A 7,266-nucleotide genomic window follows, 5' to 3' on the forward strand; every position below is an offset into this window, starting at 1 on the left:
CACCTGGCCAGAGACTTTTGTTTCTACCATAACAAAGAAGCTTGTAGCACAGTAGCATTCCCATTAATATCAATAATAAGCAAAGGATCTTCTTTATCACCATTGTTATTCAGCCAACACAATTAGATAACAGAAATAAATACAATTGAAATTGGAAAAAGTAAAGCAAAATTATCATTATTTGCTGATGCTATGATTATCTGGAAAACTAAAAATCAAATGAAAAACTGTCAGAAACAATAAAATAATTTTTTAAAAACTGAAAAAAAGACAGGGCTGAGTATGGTGGTTCATCCCTGTAATCCCAGCACTTTGGGAAGCTGAGGACAGCAGATCACTTGATGCTAGGAGTTTGAGACCAGCCTGGCCAACATGGCAAAACCCCGTCTCTATTAAAAATACAAAAAGGCCAGGCACAGTAGCTCACGCCTGTAATCTCAGCACTTTGGGAGGCTGAGGCGGGCAGATCACAAGGTTAAGAGATCGAGACCATCCTGGCCAACATGGTGAAACCCCATCTCTACTAAAAAGACAGAAATTAGCTGAAGATTGTGGTGCACACCTGTAGTCCCAGCTACTTGGGAGGCTCAGGTAGGAGAATCGCTTGAACTCAGGAGGCGAAGGTTGCAGTGAGCCAAGATCATGCCACTGCACTCCAGCCTGGTGACAGAGTGAGACTCTGTCCCAAAAATAAATAAATAAATAAATAATAAGAATACAAAAATTAGCTGGCCACATTTATTAAATAAATAAATAATAAAAATATAAAAATTAGCTGGCCACAGTGCACGCCTGTAATCCCAGCTCCTTGGGAGGCTGAGAATCACTTGAACCAGGGAGGCGGGGTAGAAGTGTGCCGAAATCACGCCATTGCACAGGCTGGCAATGAGTGAGACACCCCCCCCCCCCAAAAAAAAAGGAAAAAAAACTGAAAAAAAAATAGGAAATGTGGAAGATTTGTGTGAAGAAAATTAAAACACTACTGAAGGAAACACGGAAAAGATGTTTCAAATGACCCATATTGTTCACGTTCAGGAAATTTCTGCATGACAAAGATATCAATCTCCCTAAATCAATCTATAAATGTAGTGTAATCCCAATAAAAATACCAAATTATTTATTTGGGAACCAGATAAACTGATTCTAAAGTTCAAATGGAAAACAAACAAGAAGAGCCAGGAAAAGTCTTAAAGACGTTTAATGTAATTAAGTAAAATGAGATACATTTCTCTACCAGATAGGAGAATATATTTTATAAGCTAATACACTGCAAAATGTGGTACTGATAATGGATAGAACAATGCCTGACACATTTAATACGTATTTGTTGAATAACTGAGTAGTCATATCAATTAGAGTTCAATAGAAAATCCAAATTGGACCCAAATGCTTATTGGAATTTGGCAGATGAAAAAAGTAGGACTTCAAAATAGTGGATAAAAGATAAAAATAGTGTTGGGACAACTGGGTAGCAGTAGGAAAAAAAAGAATCAGGATGGGCACGGTGGCTCACCCCTGTAATTCCAGCACTTTGGGAGGCTGAGGCAGGTGGATCACGAGGTCAGGAGATGCAGACCATCCTGGCTAACACGGTGAAACCACGTCTCTACTAAAATACAAAAAATTAGCCGGCCGCAGCGGCGGTCGCCTGTAGTCTCACCTATTTGGGAGGCTGAGGCAGGAGAATGATGTGAACCCGGGAGGCAGAGCTTGCAGTGAGCCGAGATCGCGCCACTGCACTCCAGCCTGGGCGACAGATCGAGACTCCGTCTCAAACAAACAAGCAAACAAAAAACAAACAAACAAACAAAAAACAAAAATTGGAGCTGTATTAGTCCATTATCACACTATTATAAAGATACTACCTGAAATTGGGTAATGTATAAATAAAAGACTTACAGTTCCACATGGCTGGAGAGGCCTCAGGAAACTTAAAATCATGGCAGAAGATGAAGGGGAAACAGGGTATGTCTTACGTGGAGACAGGAGAGAGAGAGTGGGCAGGAAACACTGCCAGTTTTAAAACCATCATATTTCATGAAAACTCCTTCATTATCACGAGAATTGCTTGGGGAAAACTGCCCCTATGATACAGTCACCTCCCACCAGCTCCTTCCCTCAACACATGGGGATTACAGTTCAAGATGAGATTTGGGTGGAGACACAGTCAAGCCATATCAGGAGCCATGCCTCACACCTCATACAGAATGAATTTCAGATTAATTAAGCATGTAAGTGTTAAAAACTAACTGTAAAAGTACTAGAAGAAAACATTGCAGATTAAAAAAAAATTATGGAGCCGTAAAAAGATTGTTTAATTGAACCACAAGACAATAAACGTTTTCTTCATGCATTGTAAACCTAGTTAAAAGATAACTGACGCCGGGCGCGGTGGCTCAAGCCTGTAATCCCAGCACTTTGGGAGGCCGAGACGGGCGGATCACGAGGTCAGGAGATCGAGACCATCCTGGCTAACACGGTGAAACCCCGTCTCTACTAAAAAAATACAAAAAGCTAGCCGGGCGAGGTGGCTGGCGCCTGTAGTCCCAGTTACTCGGGAGGCTGAGGCAGGAGAATGGTGTAAACCCGGGAGGCGGAGCTTGCAGTGAGCTGAGATCTGGCCACTGCAGTCCAGCTGGGCGACAGAGCGAGACTCCATCTCAAAAAAAAAAAAAAAAAGAGAACTGACAAATTGGGTAAAATATTTACAACCCACCTCTCAAAGAGCTAAATTCCTTACTAAGTAGAGTTTCTATAAATCAAAAATGAAAAAAAAGCAAACAAAAGCAATCCCCTAGCACACACGCACACACACACACACGTGCATGCAAAAATTTGAACAATTTTTGTTGTTTAAAGAATATGAACAGAAAGCTTATAGAAAATAAAGAGCAATTTGGCAATATCTGTTAAAATTACAACTGCAGGCTGGGTGCGGTAGCTCATGCCTGTAATCTCAGAACTTTGGGAAGCCAAGGTGGGTGGATCACCTGAAGTCAGGAGTTCAAGACCAGCCTCACCAACATGGTGAAACCCTGTCTCTACTAAAAATACAAAAATTAGCCTGATGTGGTGGTTCATGCTTGTAGACTCAGCTACTTGGGAGGCTGAGGCAGGAGAATTGCTTGAACCCAGGAGGCGGATGTCGCAGTAAGCTGAGATTGTGTCACTGCACTCAAGCCTGGGTGACAGAGATTCTGCCTCAAAAAATCAATCAATCAATCAATCAATCTGCACAGACCCTTTGAAATGACAATTCCACTTCTAGGATTTTAATCTACAAATATACTCTCAAATGTATCCAATGACTTATATACAAATTTATCACTGGAACAGCAAAATATTAGAAACAATGTAAATGTTTATCAGAAGGGGACTGATTATATAAATTGTGGTATAATCATAGAATGCTACTGGACCAATAAAGAAACAAAGTCTCTCTCTTGCTGTTTCTCTGCATCCTTTAGATCCTCACAGCCACTCTTCAACTTCTACTCTCCCAGCTTTATTTTTCTCCACAGCTCTTATCACCAGCTGGCTTATTATATATATTTCATTGCTTATTCAGTTTTTGACTGTTTTTCCTGCACTTTTTCTACTAGAATGTCAGTTCCATAAGGCAGAGATTTAGCCTATTTTGTCCTCTACTGTATCTTGACCACATGAGTGCCTGGCACATGGTAGCCATTGAGTAAATACTTGTCAAAGAAATGAATAAAATATGGCCGGGCGCAGTGGCTCAAGCCTGTAATCCCAGCACTTTGGGAGGCCCAGACGGGTGGATCACGAGGTCAGGAGATCGAGACCATCCTGGCTAACACGGTGAAACCCCGTCTCTACTAAAAAAATACAAAAAAACTAGCCGGGCAATGTGGTGGGCGCCTGTAGTCCCAGTTACTCAGGAGGCTGAGGTAGGAGAATGGCGTGAACCCGGGAGGTGGAGCTTGCAGTGAGCTGAGATACGGCCACTGCACTCCAGACTGGGCGACAGAGCGAGACTCCGTCTCAAAAAAAAAAAAAAAAGAAATGAATAAAATAATGAATCAATATGGAAAGATCTTCAAAATCTATTTTGGAGTGAAGAATTCAAGATATACTAATATTCTATTCTCCATGTGAAAAATTATATATGAAAAATTACATACATACACACCTATGCACACACACATACATGCATACACGTATATGCTTGCCTAGGTAGAGACTTTTGGGGAGGATATGCAGGAAGCTGGGCCAGTGATTGTCTCAGGGAACAGGAGAGCAGAACTGCGTGGCTAGCAATCAGGAGTAGGATTTTTTCCACTTTGCCCTTATAGCTTTTGAATATTGTGCCACACGCATTATGCATTCAAAAACTATTTTTTTAAATTGCTGATTTAAAGAATGAACTGAGGAAAACAGAAGCTTCTGAAAAAGACAGAAAATTAATAGCCAGAGGTACAGGAGGCAAGTAAGGAGAGCTGAGTATTCCAGGGAGGTAGAGAAGGTTTCCTGTGCCTCTGGCCCTGAAGAATTTAGTCTCATCCTTGTGCCTGTGTCTCCTCCAACCCATCTTTGTCCCCATTCCGGCCTTCCAGGGCACCACCTTCCCCATTCCTTGTAGGTACTTTACATCTTTGTGCGCTTGCCTAAACGGTTTCATCTGTCAGAAGTATTTCCTTATCTTGTCTATTTGAAAAATGTTTATTCTTGGTGAAGTCATCTCTTTTTTTCATTCTGTGCTTCCCACAGTAATTTGTTCATATTTCTGTTTAGAACTGAATATCGGCCGGGCGCGGTGGCTCAAGCCTGTAATCCCAGCACTTTGGGAGGCCGAGACGGGCGGGTCACGAGGTCAAGAGATCGAGACCATCCTGGCTAATACGGTGAAACCCTGTCTCTACTTAAAAATACAAAAAACTAGCCGGGCGACGAGGCGGGCGCCTGTAGTCCCAGCTACTCGGGAGGCTGAGGCAGGAGAATGGCGTAAACCCGGGAGGCGGAGCTTGCAGTGAGCTGAGATCCGGCCACTGCACTCCAGCCTGGTGGCAGAGCAAGACTCCGTCTCAAAAAAAAAAAAAAAAAAAAAAAGAACTGAATATCATTTTGTTTACAAGTCTTTTTTGTATAGATATTCTTTCATGATCCTGTTTTTGTTTACATATTTGTTTACACACCTGCAAGTTCCTTGAAGGTGGAGCTATCATTCATCTTTGGATTTCATTGCCTAGAACAGTAACTTGTTTAGAGCAAGCCTGGCACACCGTAAGTATGCCCCCAAAATGTTTATTGAGTGAAGGACTGTGATTATTTTCTTCATGTGGTTTACATATTGACTTTAAAATTAGGAGCAATTTTCTTTTTTTTTTTTTTTTAAATATGGAACGCTTCACGAATTTGCATGTCATCCTTGTGCAGGGGCCATGCTAATCTTCTCTGTATCGTTCCAATTTTAGTATATGTGCTGCCGAAGCGAGCACTAGGAGCAATTTTCAATGGAAGATAAAGGGACTAGATCTCCTTTGAGTGACCTTCAAAAATATTAGTCATTAGTACACTAAAATTATAGTAGAACATCCACCAATAAAATTGCCTTGGAAGAACTGAACTTTGAAAAGTTCAAAAATTGGATTTTACAGAGATATGCAAATTCACCTGAAAGAGATCTGACCAATAAAACATGACCATAACCAGACTAAAATAATTAGCATATACAAAGAATGAATGTGTTCATCATAGCAGCATTAGTTGAGCTCCTTAGCAAACAGTTGGATGGCAAAGGTCCTGGGGACAGCCTTTCTGCTCTATGCACTTTGGCAGAGCTCTCCTTATTTGTGGAGATGGATGCCTTAGGCTCTCTTAGCTGAGTCCAGTAAACACTGGAATCCTCTAATCAACCCCTCTTGTTCATTCTTCATATTTACCAAGTAAACTCCAGTTATGCTTTCATTCCCATGTAGATCTGCCTTCTTGGAGAACACATGCTGATCATGACAACTTTAATAATCCTGTGTTTCTGACCTTAATGTTTTTCATTATAGATCGATTAGTTATTTGGCTCTTATATATCAAGCAAATTGTCAATATTAATGTGACTGTGTCCCTGAGCCATCAATAATAGGCTCTTCAAATGGATAGAATCAAAAGTTCCGAAGCTGCAAGACTGAGGGTCAAACACCAGCTATGGTACATACACTAAGGAATACTTCCCCACCACAAACTGCTCTCACATCCCAAGTACAGCCCTAGGAGACAGCTTGTTTCTGGGGCCACCTCAGGACAGTCATCCTGATTGTATGCCATTTGACAAATATTTAGACATAGAGCACCTGCTGTACTCCAGACACTGTGATGCAAAAAGAGGGAAGAGAAAAAAAGAAAGACTCCTTAAGGAGTCCAAATTATGTGGTTTGTGTAGATGAACGATTCTGTCTTTTACTGATTATGAAGCCCTGAAATTCTGATGAAATCAAAGCAAATCTCTTAGAGAAAACTGTACAGAAACTGTGGTGTTTGCATTTGGTGTATTTTATTCCCCTGAAAATTGATTCCTTTTATGTATAAAGATGGGCTCTGGATTCACACAGATGTGCTGAAATATTTGGCTTTATCATGTACTAGCCGTGTAACACAGGACAAGTTACTTAATCTCTCTATATCTCACTGCTCTGATCAGTCCAAGAAAAGTAATACTAATAAAGCTCCTCTCATAGGACTGCTACAGGGTTAAACATGGATATGGTTTGGATGTTGGTCCTCTCTAAATATCATGTTGAAAGGTGATTCGCAATGTTGGAGGTGGAGCCTGGTGGGAGGGGATTGGATCTTGGGGTAGGATCCCTCGTGAATGGCTTAGCATCTTTCCCTGGTCATAAGCGAGTTCTTGCTCAGTTAAATCATGTGAGATCCAGTTAAGAGTGTGGGACCTCCCCCTTCTCTCTCTTGCTTCCACTCTCACCATGTGACACGCTGGATCCCTGTCACCTTTTGCCATGAGTAAGAGCTCCCTGAGGCCCCCACCAGAAGCCCAGCATATGCTGGCACCATGCTTCCTGTACAGCTTGCAAAACCATGAGCCAGTGAAACATTTTTTCTTTGTAAATTACCCAGCCTCAGGTATTTCTTTATAGCAATGTAAGAATGAACTAATACACTATATATGCAGTGATTAGCATAGTGTCCTGCTTGTAGTAATAAAAAAATTACTGCTATAATTTATTTTATGCAAAATATTATCTTCAGTAATTTAAATTAAAGTGTGTCAATAAAAGGCAGCCTTTACTTTGC

The 7,266-nt window shown here is 41.1% G+C and overlaps 1 non-coding gene across 1 annotated transcript; it reads right to left on the reverse strand.

Annotated features, from left to right (window-relative positions):
- Positions 1 to 5,352: 5,352 nt before the first annotated feature.
- LOC117091304 lies at positions 5,353 to 5,459 on the reverse strand. The gene has a single exon (XR_004440395.1). It is a non-coding gene; the product is annotated as a U6 spliceosomal RNA (small nuclear RNA).
- Between the last annotated feature and the right edge of the window lie 1,807 nt (positions 5,460 to 7,266).

Source organism: Trachypithecus francoisi, unplaced genomic scaffold (assembly GCF_009764315.1).
Source record: "Trachypithecus francoisi isolate TF-2019V2 unplaced genomic scaffold, Tfra_2.0 Lachesis_group11, whole genome shotgun sequence".
Taxonomy (NCBI): domain Eukaryota; kingdom Metazoa; phylum Chordata; class Mammalia; order Primates; family Cercopithecidae; genus Trachypithecus; species Trachypithecus francoisi.